Source organism: Bufo gargarizans, chromosome 10 (assembly GCF_014858855.1).
Source record: "Bufo gargarizans isolate SCDJY-AF-19 chromosome 10, ASM1485885v1, whole genome shotgun sequence".
NCBI classification, from domain to species: Eukaryota; Metazoa; Chordata; class Amphibia; order Anura; family Bufonidae; genus Bufo; species Bufo gargarizans.
This window is the reverse complement of record NC_058089.1, coordinates 98,534,740-98,550,642: the sequence shown is the minus strand read 5'-3', so window position 1 is coordinate 98,550,642 and position 15,903 is coordinate 98,534,740.

Here is a 15,903-nt window from a genome sequence, read left to right as displayed (position 1 = left end):
TTTCCAAAGCGCTGTAGATTTGTGCTATAATTTACTCCAGTTTTTACCAGCATTTTTCCACTTTTTGAAAAGTGGCAAAACTGGCACGAAACAGCCAAAAGTCACCGATTTCAGTTTTTAATTTTTTTTTGTGCGGTTGTATGTCAGTTTTATGGCATGAAATCATTCATAACCCCCCCCCCCCCCTTAATATAATTACATAGGTAATGTGTTTATTATTATTATTACTATTAGTATTATTATTATTACAGATGAGTTCATTTCTGTAATTTCAAATCGGGTCCTGATCGACCTTCCAAATCGATTCAAATCAAAAGTGCTTCAATTGCCCTGAAAAGGATGACATTCTGGTCTCTCTCTCTTTCCCAAAATTCTGGTCAATTCTGATTCTGTAGATCCGATTCGACCATCTCTAATTATTATTACTATTATTACTAATACTAATTTAAATAGGAAGCAGTTAACCTAAATTCATGACCCCTTTTCAAAAATAGGCTGCCCTGATGATTAGTTAATAGATGTTACTTGGCTGCAGGGGTGCACCACCAATCGCCTCAGGCAGCACCAGGTAGGGGCAAGAGGGGGCCAGCGGAAGGGACATGGGCAATAAGTGCTTTCATTGTGGCAAAGGGGTTAGGTTAAGAAATTCAGCTTTTGCCTCAAGCAGCAGAAAGGCTAGGTGCACCCCTGCTTGGCTGTCAAAACCCCAGTGATCAACAGGGAAAGATAACCGCATTTGTCGCTGACCCTTCATGCACCAGCTCATAACTCTGGCTCTTAGAAGCTGATTTAAAGCAGAGGATTCCCACTATGATCCCTCTATGCCCCTAATAGGACAAGCCCTTCAATATAACACGGCTTGAAATAAAAATATCAGAATTGTTATTAGACCACATTTTTATATTAAACTGATTGTTTTTCTAATTTACATGTCTCTGTATTAATTCATAATCCTGAAATATTACAGTTTTCACACAAACCCCTGCTCTTCTTACAGGCCGACACTTCCTGTTCTCTACAGATCACTTCTCACCAGTCGTTTCATTATCATTACAGGCAGGATTACAATGAAGGTTAACAATTCTATTATAAAGTTGGAGGCCAATAACACAATATGCACCTCTGACTATAAATAATGGCCACAGCTCACCTCATCTCTATCCCTGTACAATGACCGCTGAATGGGTCACAGATCATATTCACTTTTTCATAGAAGCCAATTAGTCATCTCCAGACATTGGTTTTTTATATCCATGTGGCCGCTGTAAAGCAAATCTCTGAACTGCTGAAGTTCAGGCAACATGATTTCCTCATTGTGCACCGAAAATATAAACTGAAAATTAAACAGATTAGAAAAGAAAAAGTCTCAGTATCTGGTTTTAAATAGTAAAATATGAGCGATAGGATTAGAAAAACATGGCTGATTATTTTCTGACCACAAGTTGTGTCTATTGAAGTAAATAGAGACGAAGAAATGATCCATGTTTTTCTAATCCATTCAATATACATTATAGGGTTTCGTTCTGGTAGATAGGGTAACTCAAAACGACAGTGTTTACTCACACTTGAGTAAATTGCACAAAACAGCACAAAACTTTGCAGTCTTGGTGTTAATTCACACACAATTCAAAGTTTATATAACACAAGTCACCTTGCTGGCAGTTCTGCATCCAGTAGTCCACAGCAGGATTTAGGGAGCCTGTTTCCCCAGCATGCGGCTCTCAGCCCTCCAACACGGCACAAAGCCTCAGATCCCAAACACAGAGACTTCTCTACTGAGCCCAGCTGCCTATTTAAGGACAGCCAGGTGCTGCCAAAACCCGGAGTGGCCCTTAAACTCTGGTCTGGTATTTGACCTCAACTGGCTGGAAACCAGCCCAGCCGCAGATGCTGGGAGGAAAATACCTGCCTTGCCAGACCCAACCCCTCACTGTGTCACTATATATATATATATATATATTTATATATATACATATATATATAATTTTTTTTCCTTGTTCAGTGTTTTTGTGATCATTGCACTCATTGTTTCCACAGTCTGTAATGAATGCAAGTACTTGATGTGAATGTTCAAACCTTGAAATCTCCAACATAACTCCACTTCCATAATTCCAGCCAGTTAACAGGTACACAGGTTGATCTAGCATATATAATTGTAATAGTACTGTAGGGAATTGCCTGATTAGCAATTGTGCCTCAACAGTCAGACTGTGCACTGGCCACGCTGATTGGTAGAGTCTAAGGGATTGTATTTACCTATGCCCTCCAAAGAGATCTAGGAGACAAGCCTATGGCAAAGGCAAATAATAAAAAAGGAATGTCAGAGCCAGAAAGAATCCAAAAACAGTCAGGGTCAGACCTGGCTCTAATAATCAGGAAGGACTGCAAGTGTCAGAAAAGTGGACAAATGGAAATTCAGGCAGTCAAATCCAGGTTAGAACAGCTGGAGCAAATCCAGAGGAGTAGTAAAACAAACCAGATTATCAGAGACAGGTCATCAGGTCATCAGAAGTCAAACCTATATTTTGGCACACTAGAATAAAGAGTATGGCATAAGGTAGCAGTAAACTGGTGTGAGCTCACTAGAAGCAGACCTACCAGGCCACTGGAGTACAGGCCCCAAAAATTAGGCATTCACCTGACAGAAAAGAACTTGTGATTATGTGGCTGGAGGTACATTAGGCGGTCACTGGATACAAATTTTACTGTAGGCCAGTACAGGCCCCCAAAATTAGGCATTCACCTGACAGAAAAGGCCTTTTATGCCGCTGTATATACATAAGACAAGGACTATTCTTTGTTCTGGGTGGTGGCGGATATGTGTGGGCTGTCATGAGGAAATTCAACTACACGTGGTTCCTCTGAGATCCATTCCTCATTCATTTTCAGAAATGTGAGGAAGTCCACACTGTCGTGAGCTAGGCGAGTGCGCTTATCAGTCACGATCCCCCCTGCTGCGGTGAACGTCCTTTCGGACAGGACACTTGACGAGGGGCAAGCCAGGAGTTCCATGGCAAATTGTGCCGGCTCTGGCCAGAGGTCAAGCCTGCACACCCAGTAGTCCAGGGGTTCCTCTCAGACCATCCACATTGGCCGTTAACCCGATGTAGTCGGACACCTGTCGGTCTAGGTGTTCCCTGAGGCTGGATCCGGAGGGCTGCTGTCGATGTGTTGGCTGCAAGAATGATCTCATATCTGAAGTGACCAACACATTTTCAAATCGCCCTCTTCTTGGAGGAGTGGCAGGATTGATACCCACCTGTTTGGCTGTAGGTGGAAATTCCTCTGCCAGCGCCCGCAACAGCAGAATGCAGCATCTTTGGCAGCAAGGCCTGGAAATGCTGCATTCTGCCAGCCCTCTGTGATGCTGGTAACATGACCCCCATTTTGTATTTGTACCGGGGGTCTAAGTACGTTGCCACCCAGTACTAGTCCTTGCCCTTTATGCTTTTTATACTGGGGTCCCTCTTCAAACACTGGAGAATGAAGGCCCCAATGCACTAAATTGGAAGCGGTGGAGTGTTCTCGGTCTCCTCCCCCCAGCCACGGACAACACCAGAGATTCCAGAAAAGTTTAAAGCCCCCCTCAAAGCCTGCTCTTCTTGCTCCTCCTCCTCCCCCCAGCCACCATCCTCCTCTGACTCCTCTTCAGACTCCTGCTGACTTGTCTCAGATGTAATAGCACCCCCTGGGAATTCATTCAACATTGCAACTTCCTCATCTTCCTGCTCCTGCTCCTCGATGGTTTGATCAATGACATGACGTAATGCATGCTCCAGAAAGAAGGCGCAAGGTACAATGTCACTGATGGTACCCTGGCTGTGACTGACCCGTTTGGTGATCTCATCAAATGGCCACAGAAGTCTGCATGCATCGCGCATGAGCAGCCACTGGTGCGGTGAAAAGAAAACAAGCTCCCCAGAACCTGTCCTGCTGCAGAGTTCATACAGGTAGTCGTTAATGGCCCGTTGCTGCTGGAGCAGCCTATCAAGCATATACAAAGTGGAGTTCCAGCGCATCGGGCTGTCACAAATCAGACACCTGATGGGCAAGTGGTGTCGCCGCTGAACGTCAGCAAGGTGAGCCTTGGCCGTGTAAGATCTTCTAAAATGGCCAGAGATTTTCCAGGCCTGCCACAAGACGTCCCGGACCTGGGGTATTTGGCAACGAATCGCTGCATGACTAAGTTCAGGACATGTGCCATGCACTGCACGTGTGTCATTTTGCCCTGTTTTAGTGAGCTCAGCAGATTGGCACCGTTGTCGCACACCACTTTACCAACTGTCAAATTGAGCGGGGTTAGCCACTGATCGGCCTGTGACCGCAGTGCTGAAAGCAGTGCTGGACCGGTGTGGCTCTTGGCTTCCAGGCACAACAGCCGCAGCACAGCATGGCAACATCTCACCTGGGATGTCAAATAGGTTCTGGGGAGCTTCGGGGGTGCAGCAGGAGAGGCGGTAGCAGTGGAAAAGGAGGAGACAGCCGAGAAGGAGACGGAGGATGGAGTAGGGGGAGGAGAAGAAGAGGCAGGCCTGCATGCAATCCGTGGCGGTAACACCAAATACACACGGGAGCCATGCTTGATGGCTGTCAGAAGGTTCACTCAGGGGGCAGTAAAAGTTATGTACCTTCCCTGCTCGTGTTTGCAAGATCACGTGTCTCTGGTCAAATGTATCTTGGCACCGACACTGTGTGCCAGAGATATATTCACTTGCTGCTGAACGTGGCCATATAGCTCTGGGATGCCCTTCTGGGAGAAATATTTCCTTCCATTGCGGTGTGCCAATAGCCACACATTTTCTAAAGGCCTCCGAGTCCACCAGTTTATATGGCAGTAGTTGGTGGGCTAGCAGTTCCGACAAGCCAGCGGTCAGCCGTTGGGCAAGAGGGATATCCGGCATCATCAACTTTTTACGCTCAAACATTTTAACCTTGGAATCCTGCCTTCTGCCAGATGAACACTGCAGAGCCATGTACCGGTGTCCTGGGAGCGTGACCGTGCATAGTGGATGGCTCGGTCCAGATACATTTGCAGTCTGCCTCCTGTGCCCTGCGAGCTCTGCCTGCTTCTCCTCCCTATCTGCTGCTCTGTCTCTCCCTCTGAATTCCCCTCCTCTTCCTCTCTTGTGGGCACCCACGTGACGTTTCTCGACACTTCATCATCGTCACCTTCACCACCACTGACATTTGAGATCTCAGAGTAGGGAGCAACAACAGGGACCTCCCTCCTTGGGCTGATCTGGGTACTGTTGTCAGACCTCTGGGTGGCAGCCATTGCTACCTCCTCTTCCTCATCCGATGCCAAGAATGGCTGCACATCGGTAAGGTCTGGGAATGGATGGGAAAATAATTCCTTTGACTCGAGTGGAGGGGCTATGGTGGTGGTGGTGTATTTAGGGGTGCACACAGCAGAGAGTAGAAGGAGGGTGCAGAAGTGGAGGGGTGAGTGAGCCACTCAACCAACTCTGGTGCGCCCTTTGAAGTAATCGCACGTGCCTTCTCCAACTTCACACTTAGGGTCCAGCCGGGTGCACCTGCCCAACCCCTACCACCCCTGCGGAACGGCCTGCCTCTTCCTCTACCTGTAATTTTCAAATTGACCATGTGCAGTTATATCGCAAGTCTCAATCAATATTTGGTGGAAACAGGTATATCTAACCCCTTAATCAGTATTTTGTGGAAGCAGGTATATTGCACCCCTCAATCATTTTTTTTTGCCACAACAGTTATATCACACCACCCTGTTTATTTGGGGCAACAAGTATATCGCAGTTCTCAATCAGTATTTTGTGGAAGAAGGTATATCACACCCCTCAATCAGTTTTTGGTGGGGCAACAGGTATATCACACCCATTGCAAATAGTTGTTCCAATAGCGCTTGTCCCTCTATATAGCTGCGGCATCGCAGCAGAACCGCACACAACTGCTGCACAATACAAATGCACTATATACTTTCTATGTTAGAAAGTATATTATAAGTATATCACACCCCTCAGTATATCACACCTATCGATAGCACACCTATACCAGTCCTTAAAAGGACTTTTGTGGCCCTATTAGCTAGCCTATGGTGTCCCTAACAGTCTGTCCCTGCTCCACAAAGCAACCTCTCCCTACACTGGTAAAACACAGAATGCAAAATGGCTGCCAGATCAGGTTATTTGATAGGGTGGGGGTGTATCCATGTGCTGAAACGTCTCAATTGGCTGTCCTGTCCTATCTGATGGATGTGTCATGGGTCAAAGTTCGGCGCAATGCAAAAGAATATGGCGCTGGCGGACATTGCAAATCACGAACGCGTGAACGCTGGGTGAACCGCAAGGCCATCTCTATTCCTGACAATTTGCTGACCACTCATACAGCTAGCGTTACGGTGACATCTGAAGCAGCAGGTAGACAGAGACATCACAAAGGTGCAGACAGGTAGGTTTGTTACAATTTTTTTTGGCTTTTACAAAATTGATTTCTTTTACTATGAAATACAGTGAATTTTCTTTTTTTTTAGCAATGTTTACTATATTGTTTATGGTAATTGTTTTGTGTCTTACATGAAAGGTTGAAAAAATGATCTATTATTCCACATGATCACAATTATTGGCTTTCCTTCCTGGTTTGGCTCAGTGCCTCTTTCAAGAATTGTAACATATGTTGTTGTTATAATTTGATACACAACATCTTGATCCCAGATTGTATTTAAACTACAATGAATGTTTTTATATTACAAATATGACAGTTTCATGTTGGATACAATTCAGTGATGAGATCGATGCTTTCTTGTTTCCGACAGCCTCAGTGTCTTTGTGTGATATTTCTTTTTTCTAGTTATTTGCTCACATATTATTGTAGAGCTATGCCTCAGGATACGCTATTAAAATGGTTTAAAGAAAAATGAATTTGCCATTTGTTTTTTCAAAAATGATTTACTGAAAGATTTTACAAACCACACAGCAGACTTTAATAATGTGATGTTAGCGTTAAAAAGGAGATAAATTAGAAGTGCCATTTATATCAGTGAAGTCATTCTCCACAATCACGCAATATTAGTTACCGTATTTTTCACTTTATAAGATGCACCTGATTATAAGATGGTTTTAGGGGGGGGGGGGGTCATGTTTTTATCCAACCTCAGATCAGAACCCCAATTTTTATCAGACCTCCAATCTTCATCAGATTTCAGATCAGATCCCCCAATCTTTATCAGACCTCAGTTCAGACCTATTAGTCTTCATCACACCCCCAAATCAGACCCCCAATCTTCATTAGACCTCTGATCAGACTCCCAATCGTGATCAGACCTCAGATCAGACCTCCAATCTTCATCAGACCTCAGATCAGACTGCTAAGTCTTCACCAGACCCTCAAATCACACCCACAATCTTCATCAGACCTCAGTTCAGACCTCCAAATCTTTATCAGACCCTCAAATCAGCCCTTAATCTTTATCAGACCTCATATCAGACCCCCAAATCTGTACCAGACTCCAATCTTTATCATACTTTAGATTAGACCCCCCAATCTGTACCTGCCCCAAAATTAGACCCCCAAACTTTATCAGACCTGAGATCAGACTCCCATAACTTAAACATACCTCAAATAAGAACCCCCCAATCAGACTCCTAATCTCTATCAGACCTCACATCAGATCTCCAATCCTCATCAGACAAAAAAAATACTTACTTCTCCTGCTCCTGATGGCACGCTCTTCCTGCACTAACTGCTCCATTGTCATATTCCAGGCCTTGTGGTGCACTGTGACCTGACGCTTACGTGTACTACCTTCTGACTCTATATGCAGTAGGATACTGTGAAGTGCGGATACTAGAAGAAAACCAGGGAGCGGTGAGTAGAACCAGCGCTCAGATCTACACTCAACGATCTTCGTGTCTCCTGCATACCAATGAGTGTTTCAATAATGAAAGCACTCATTTGTATTGACTTTATAAGACGCCTTATTCAACTTGACTTTATAAGACGCCAATGCCTTATTCAACATCCAGCATAAAGGCAGGGCAGAGTGCTGGTTGCAGTGTGCGATTGCATTTTGTGTTTTTGCGTTTGTAACTTTATAAGACGCATTGCCATTTTTTACCTACTTTTGGAAGAAAAAAGTGTGTCTTATAAAGTGAAAAATACGGTACATCATTATATAATGGTAAATCAGGTGTTACAAGTTATTGGTTGATATATGAGTAAGTTCTAAACAAATAAAAAAAATCCTGAAATTTGGGTTACATCCGAAAAGCAATTTTTTTATGATTCGATTAAGTTTAATTTTGGGAATACAGAAAGAGAAAGAAAGAAAGAAATGAAAGAGTTTACAAAAATTAGAGACTAGAGGCAAAAAATATGAGTCCTTTATTGTTTTTTAGGGTGAAAACTGCTTTATTTGAGGTATGTTGTGGGGCCAGTTGGTTTTTTGTGAAGTGAAGTTTCTATTTTATTGTTCTGTATCTTGATGATGGTGTACAAAAAGTAATAGAGTATTTAAATTGATGGTGGGTTGAACTGATTAATGTGTTCATGGAATGTTCTTAGTTGTTCAGACTCAATCCAGAAGATTATGATATTGTGAATGTAACGATAGTAGATGAAAGGCTTAATAGGGCAGTAGGATAGGAAGTCACTCAAGCTTGGCCATGAACAGATTTGATATTGTCGTGCCATTTTCCTTCCCATTGCTCTACTTCTTCTGTAGGTAATAAAAAGTAGTTACAGGTGAGGATGAATTTTTTTTTTTTTTGTAAGCTTCACAGATTTAGTTTTCATATAAATCTGGCAGGCTTTTAAAGCATCCTGGTGTGGAATATTGGAATATAAAGATTCCACATCTATGGTGGCCAAGGTAGCTGGCCATATCTCTCACCAGGGGTTTATGGACCTCTTCAGAAATGTTCTCAGTGAGGGTGCCCACACATGAGATTATTGGTCTCCTTGGATTTCCAAGTTTGTATATCTTGAGTTTCTGGTATTATGTTATATGGTATTGTAAGTAGGCCAGCAACAACCTTTTTAAGTTCTTTAGTTTATTCTTGTTTTGGGTTTGTCTTCAATTTTGTATAGTAGAATGTGTCTGTCCTTCTACATCTCTTAACCCCTTCTACCCTGGGCCAGTTTTAACTCTCCTGCCCAGGCCATTTTTTGCAAATCTGACATGTGTCGCTTTATGTGGCAATAACTTTGGAACACTTTTACTTATCCAAGCCATTCTGAGATAGTTTTCTCATGACACATTGTAATTCATGACAGTCATAAATTTAAGTGAATATATTTCATCTTTATTTATGAAAAATTCGCAATTTTCTAAATTTCTCTACTTTTAAAACAGAAAGTAATACCTCAGTTCAGTTCTGAAGTCACTTTGTGAGCCTTGCATAGTAGAAACCACCCATAATGGCCCTATTTTAGAAACTACACACCTCAAGTTGTTCAAAACTGATTTTACAAACTTTGTTAACCCTTTGTTAACCACAAGAATTAAAGGAAAATGGAGATGACATTTCTAAATGTCACTTTTTTGGCAGATTTTCCATTTTAATCCATTTTTTCCCCTGTAACACATCAAGGGTTAACACCCAAACAAAGCTCAATATCTATTACTCTGATTCTGCAGCTTACAGAAACACCCCACATGTGGTGGTAAACAGTTGTATGGGCACAGAAAGAAAGGAGCGCTCAGGGACGGACTGACAACTCATGGGGCCCCCGGGCAATAGGAGATTATGGGGCTCCTGTGTCCCCACCCACCCTCAAGCCACACCTGCACACAGCCCCACCCACATATTGCGCCGCCCACATCACCTACACTTGTTACAGAATTTCTCTTCACTATGTTCAAAATAAATGTTTACTAATAATTTTTTTTTTAAATACTTACATTAAATAAAACAAATAAATAAATAAAACTATTTACTTACAAAAGAAGCTATTCAGTCGTCTGCTGTGCTGTCCTCTGCTTGCTTCCGCGGATTCTTTCCCCTCCTTTCTGTCTCTCCTCAGTGTACAGGCGCACTGTTATGGGGGCTCTGTGGATGATGTACTGTTATGGAGGGGATCTGTGGATGACACACTGTTATGGGGGCATCTGTGGATTACACACTGTTAATGGGGATCTGTGGATGACACACTGTTATTGGGGATCTGTGGTTGAGGTACTGTTATGGGGGATCTTTAGATGACACACACTGTTATGTGGGATCTGTGGATGACAAACTGTTATGGGGGCATCTGTGGATGACACACTGTTATGTGGGATTTGTGGATGACACGGTTATGGGTGGGGGATCTGTGGATGACACTGTTATGGGGGCATCTGTGGATGACACACTGTTATGGGGGATCTGTGGATGACACACTGTTATGGGGGATCTGTGAATGACACACTGTTATGGGGGCATATGGAGGGGGATGGAGACAACATGAAGATCACAGACAATCTGTGAATGGAAGGGGGCGTCACAGCAGCACATAGAATGTCAGAACTCGACTCCTGACTCCTACAAGGTTGTGTACTTGAGCCCCTGTGGACCCCTGAACACCTCCTCTGCTATCTGCATGCAGTTATTTTGCTTTTCCCATTGAGACAGTGACATGCACACACTTGTATTATGGCTCTGTTTTGTACAGAGTGGTTGCTCCTTTAAGGGGAAAAAACTGTGGCATCATATGCTCCTTTGTAAGTTATATGCACACTTGCACAGAGCTAGTAGTCTATTCTAGAAGCAATGCCTCTATGTGAAAATAGCTCTGTGCATGTAACCAATCAGAGCATTGTATGGTGCCACCATGAAGCCTACTGCACACAGTGTCTGAGAGGCCTTATGTGCCTTCCACTAATCCACTTCAGTTGCACTTTTTTATAGTGTTCAATAGGTTATCGGCTCACAAAAAAAAAGGAATATTTATAATTTTACATTAGGACCCCTAATTTAGTTTTTTTTGTTGCACCAACAAATGCCACCAACGAGCCACTACTCACACACAAGTTGACTTAACAGTGTCATGGTCTTACCTTCTCACTGTTCTCCTTCGTTTGACATGTGCTGGCGGCCATCTTGGTTTCTGGGTTTCTTGTAGCCTCCCACCCTGCGGCTTCTCCTTCCCACTGGGAGGAGCTGGATGCCTAGCTCATATATATAGGAGGTCTGTGGCTTCAGTTCCTTGCTTGGTCCTCCTGTGTTCACATGCTTCTAAGACTGCTGCTGCTTCTGGTTCCTGATCCTGGCCTCGTCTGACTACCCCGTTGGTTCCTGATCCTGGCTTCGTCTGACTACCCTGCTGGTTCCTGATCCTGGCTTCGTCTGACTACCCTTCTAGTTCCTGACCCCTGTCTACGCAAGACCCTGCTTCGGTTTAGCCATCCGTTTGGACTTTTGCTTACAGCTTGATTTTCAATAAAGCCTTCTTATTTCCACTTATCTCTTGTTGTACGTCTGGTTCATGGTTCCATGACATTAGGACCAAGCCATGAATTTTGACGGTACAGGGCCATCCTCGCTACCTACGCTGGTTGCCAGACTTGATCAGCAGGATCACCTGTTGGGTCGGGTCGCTGTGGCGTTGCAAACCCTGCTTGAACGCATGGCTCATTTCGCTTCCGTTGCCGATGGGTCGGTTGTCGCTCCTGGGCCCGCTCCTACTGCCGCTTCGGTTGTTGCGCAAGAGTCTACCCCGACACCTGTTGCTGCGCCTGCGGTGTCTCGGGGTATGACCGGTTCTGCCCCCCTTCCACAGCGCTTTGGGGGAGAGCCAACTCAGTGCCGAGGTTTCCTTAACCAGGTGGGCATTTATTTCGAGTTGCTGCCACATGCCTTTCCTACTGAGAGATCAAAGGTGGGCTTCTTGATCTCGCTGCTCTCGGACAAGGCCTTGGCCTGGGCCAGCCCTTTATGGGAGAACAACAATCCGGTGGTTGCCGAGTTTTCCGGTTTTGTTGCTTCTCTTCGGAAGGTATTCGATGTGCCGGCTCGTGCTGCCTCTGCTGCGAAGCTCCTTATGTCCATCAGACAGGGTTCACGATCCGTAGCTGAATACGCCATTGAGTTTCGTACCCTGGCAGCAGAGGTGGGCTGGAATAATGAGGCTCTGGTCGCTGCTTTCTCTCATGGTCTCTCGGATGCCTTGAAGGATGAGGTTGCAGCTAAGGACCTACCAGTGGAGCTCGAGTCTCTTATTTCTTTCCTGATTTTGATTGACACCAGACTCAGGGAGAGGCCTTCCTTTAAGGAGAGCCTGCGGAGGTCTTCTAACAGATTGGCGCCTACGTTTGCTGTCCCACCCGTGCCTCCCTCTCCTCCCACGCCTCCTGGGGATGACTTGTCTGGGGGTGAACCCATGCAGCTGGGGTTTGCTCGCCTGTCCGAGGGGGAGAGGGTACTCCGGAGACGCGAGGGCCGATGCATGTACTGTGGTCTCGGTGGGCATTTTCGGTTGGCATGTCCGAACCGTCCGGGAAACGCTCGCACCTGAGATCCTGTCGGGGGCAGATCTTGGGTGGAGTCTCCTCGTCCCCGGTTTCCCGTGTTGACAAACCACTGATCACTGTTGTCCTCTCCTGGGTCGGGGGCTCGGTGACGACCCAGGCGTTGGTGGACTCTGGTGCTGGTGGTTTGTTCATTGATAGTGTGTTCGCTGCCGCCAATTCCATTCCTCTGCAGCCTCGAGGTTCCCCACTGGCTCTTGAGGCGATAGACGGCAGACCCCTTCTGCCGCCACACGTGACTCATGAGACCCTTCCAGTGGGGATAGCCATTGGTGCCGTTCACAGAGAGTCGGTCTGTCTCCAGGTGATTTCGTCTCCACACTACCCGGTGGTCTTGGGGTACCCCTGGCTCCAGAAGCATAATCCGACTTTCGATTGGAGATCGGCCGAGATCCTCTCGTGGTCACCGCAGTGTGGGGCTAGTTGCATCCATGGGCCTGTCAAGTTGCTGTGTACTTCCTCGGACTCTCTGTTGCCTCCTGAATACGAAGAGTACCGGGATGTATTCGATAAGGTGCGCGCGGTTGCCCTACCTCCGCACCGCCCATACGATTGTGCCATAGAGTTACAATCTGGTGCCGTTCCTCCTCGTGGCAAAGTCTATCCACTGTCGGTAGCGGAGAATGAGGCCATGGAGGAGTACGTGAGGGAGGCGCTTTCACGCGGACACATTCGCAAATCCTCGTCCCCGGCAGGGGCTGGATTTTTCTTTGTGAAAAAGAAGGGCGGTGAGTTGAGGCCTTGCATCGATTACAGGGGTCTCAATCGCATCACGATCAAGAACGCTTACCCGATACCCTTGATTTCCGAGCTGTTCGATCGCCTCAAAGGGGCCACGGTCTTTACCAAACTCGACCTGAGGGCGGCATATAACCTGGTAAGGATCAAGGCGGGCGATGAGTGGAAGACCGCGTTTAACACCAGGACCGGTCATTATGAATCCTTGGTTATGCCCTTTGGGTTGTGCAATGCGCCCGCAGTCTTCCAGGAATTCATCAACGATGTTTTCCGTGACCTGTTGCAGCAGTGTGTGGTGGTCTATTTGGATGACATCTTGGTATATTCTGAATCCATGGAGGCCCACATTATGGATGTCAGACGAGTGTTGCAACGGTTACGAGAGAACAGGCTGTTCGGTAAGCTTGAGAAATGCGAATTTCACCGATCCCAGGTAACCTTCTTAGGTTACATCATTTCCGCTGAGGGGTTCTCCATGGATCCTGAGAAGGTTTCGGCTGTCTTACAGTGGCCCCAGCCCAGTGGTCTCCGTGCCCTGCAGCGCTTTTTGGGCTTCGCCAATTATTATCGGAAGTTCATCAGGGACTTTTCTATGCTAGCCAAGCCTCTCACGGATCTGACCAGGAAGGGCAGTAATTTCCAGGTCTGGCCGCTCGAGGCCATCCGAGCTTTTGAGGCTCTAAAGTCCGCCTTTGTGTCGGCTCCGATTCTGTCGCATCCCAACCCTGGGTTGCCCTTTGTCCTCGAGGTGGACGCGTCTGAGACGGGAGTAGGCGCCCCTTCTGTCTCAGCGTAGAACACCAGAGGGTCCTCTGCTTCCCTGTGGGTTTTACTCCCGGAAACTGTCTTCCGCGGAGTGCAACTATCAGATTGGTGACAGGGAGTTATTGGCCATCGTGCAGGCCCTTAAAGAATGGAGGCACTTGCTCGAGGGTTCGGTGGTTCCGGTTCTCATCCTGACGGACCACAAGAATCTGACCTACCTTTCTGAGGCCAAGAGATTGACACCACGTCAGGCCAGATGGGCTCTGTTCTTGTCACGTTTTAATTACGTGGTCTCCTACCTACCCGGTTCCAAGAACATCAGAGCGGATGCCTTATCACGGCAGTACTCCGAGCTGTCCGGGGAGGAGTCGATTCCGACTTCGGTCATACCTCCGAATCAGATCCTGGCCGCCATTCGCACCAGCCTGACCTCTCCCCTGGGTGAGCAGATTTTGGCGGCTCAATCTGGTGCTCCCTCTGGGAGACCCAACGGCAGGTGTTTTGTGCCTGAGGAGTTGCGCACTCGGTTGTTGCGAACCTACCATAACTCCAAGGCCGCGGGGCATCCTGGAAAGAATCAGCTGTCCTGGGCTGTTTCACGTCTGTTCTGGTGGCCTTCTCTACGTTCCGACATCGCCGCATATGTAGCGGCATGCTCCGTTTGTGCCCAGAGTAAGTCCCCTCGGCACCTTCCGTTGGGCCTTTTGCAACCCATAGCCACCGGGGAGCGCCCATGGTCACACCTGGGGATGGATTTCATTGTGGACCTCCCTGCATCCCGAGGCCATACGGTCATTCTCATGATTGTGGATCGGTTTTCCAAAATGTGCCACTGTGTTCCTCTCAAGAAGTTACCCTCTGCACAAGAGTTGGCCACGATTTTCGCCAGGGAGGTCTTCCGGTTGCACGGTTTGCCCAAGGAGATTGTGTCGGATCGGGGGAGTCAGTTTGTGTCCAGGTTCTGGCGCGCCTTTTGCTCCCAGTTGGGGATTCATCTCTCTTTCTCCTCGGCCTACCACCCTCAGTCCAATGGGGCCGCAGAACGATCCAATCAGGCCTTGGAGCAATTCCTTCGTTGCTATGTCTCCGATCACCAAGACAATTGGGTTGACCTCCTGCCTTGGGCTGAGTTTGCCAGGAACACGGCGGTGAACTCTTCCTCTGGGACGTCTCCCTTCATGGCCAATTATGGGTTCCAACCTGCCGTGTTACCGGAGGTATTCTCTCCCCAGGATATTCCGGCTGTGGAGGATCACCTTTCCGTCCTACGTGCTTCTTGGGTACAGATCCAGAGGTCCCTTGAGGTCTCTGCGCAGCGCCAGAGACTCCAGGCTGATCGCAGACGAGCGCCCGCTCCTTCCTACCAGGTCGGAGACCGTGTATGGTTGTCCACCCGCAACCTCAACCTTCGAGTGCCCACTCCCAAGCTGGCGCCTCGCTTTGTTGGTCCCTTCCGAGTGCTTCGCAGGGTAAACCCGGTAGCCTATGCCCTTGCGCTTCCTCCTGGCATGCGGATCTCCAACGTGTTTCATGTCTCCCTGTTGAAGCCATTGGTGTGTAATCGTTTCACTTCCTCGGTTCCTCGGCCCCGTCCGGTCCAAGTGGGCAATCGTGAGGAATATGAGGTGAGCAATATCCTGGACTCACGCCTGGTCCGCGGTCGGTTGCAGTTTTTGGTCCATTGGCGTGGTTATGGTCCAGAGGAGCGTTCCTGGGTTCCCTCCGCAGATGTCCATGCTCCTGCTTTGCTCCGAGCCTTCCACGCACGCTTCCCTCAGAAACCGTTCCTTACTCCGCGGAGGAGGGGCCCTTGAGGGGGAGGTACTGTCATGGTCTTACCTTCTCACTGTTCTCCTTCGTTTGACATGTGCTGGCGGCCATCTTGGTTTCTGGGTTTCTTGTAGCCTCCCACCCTGCGGCTT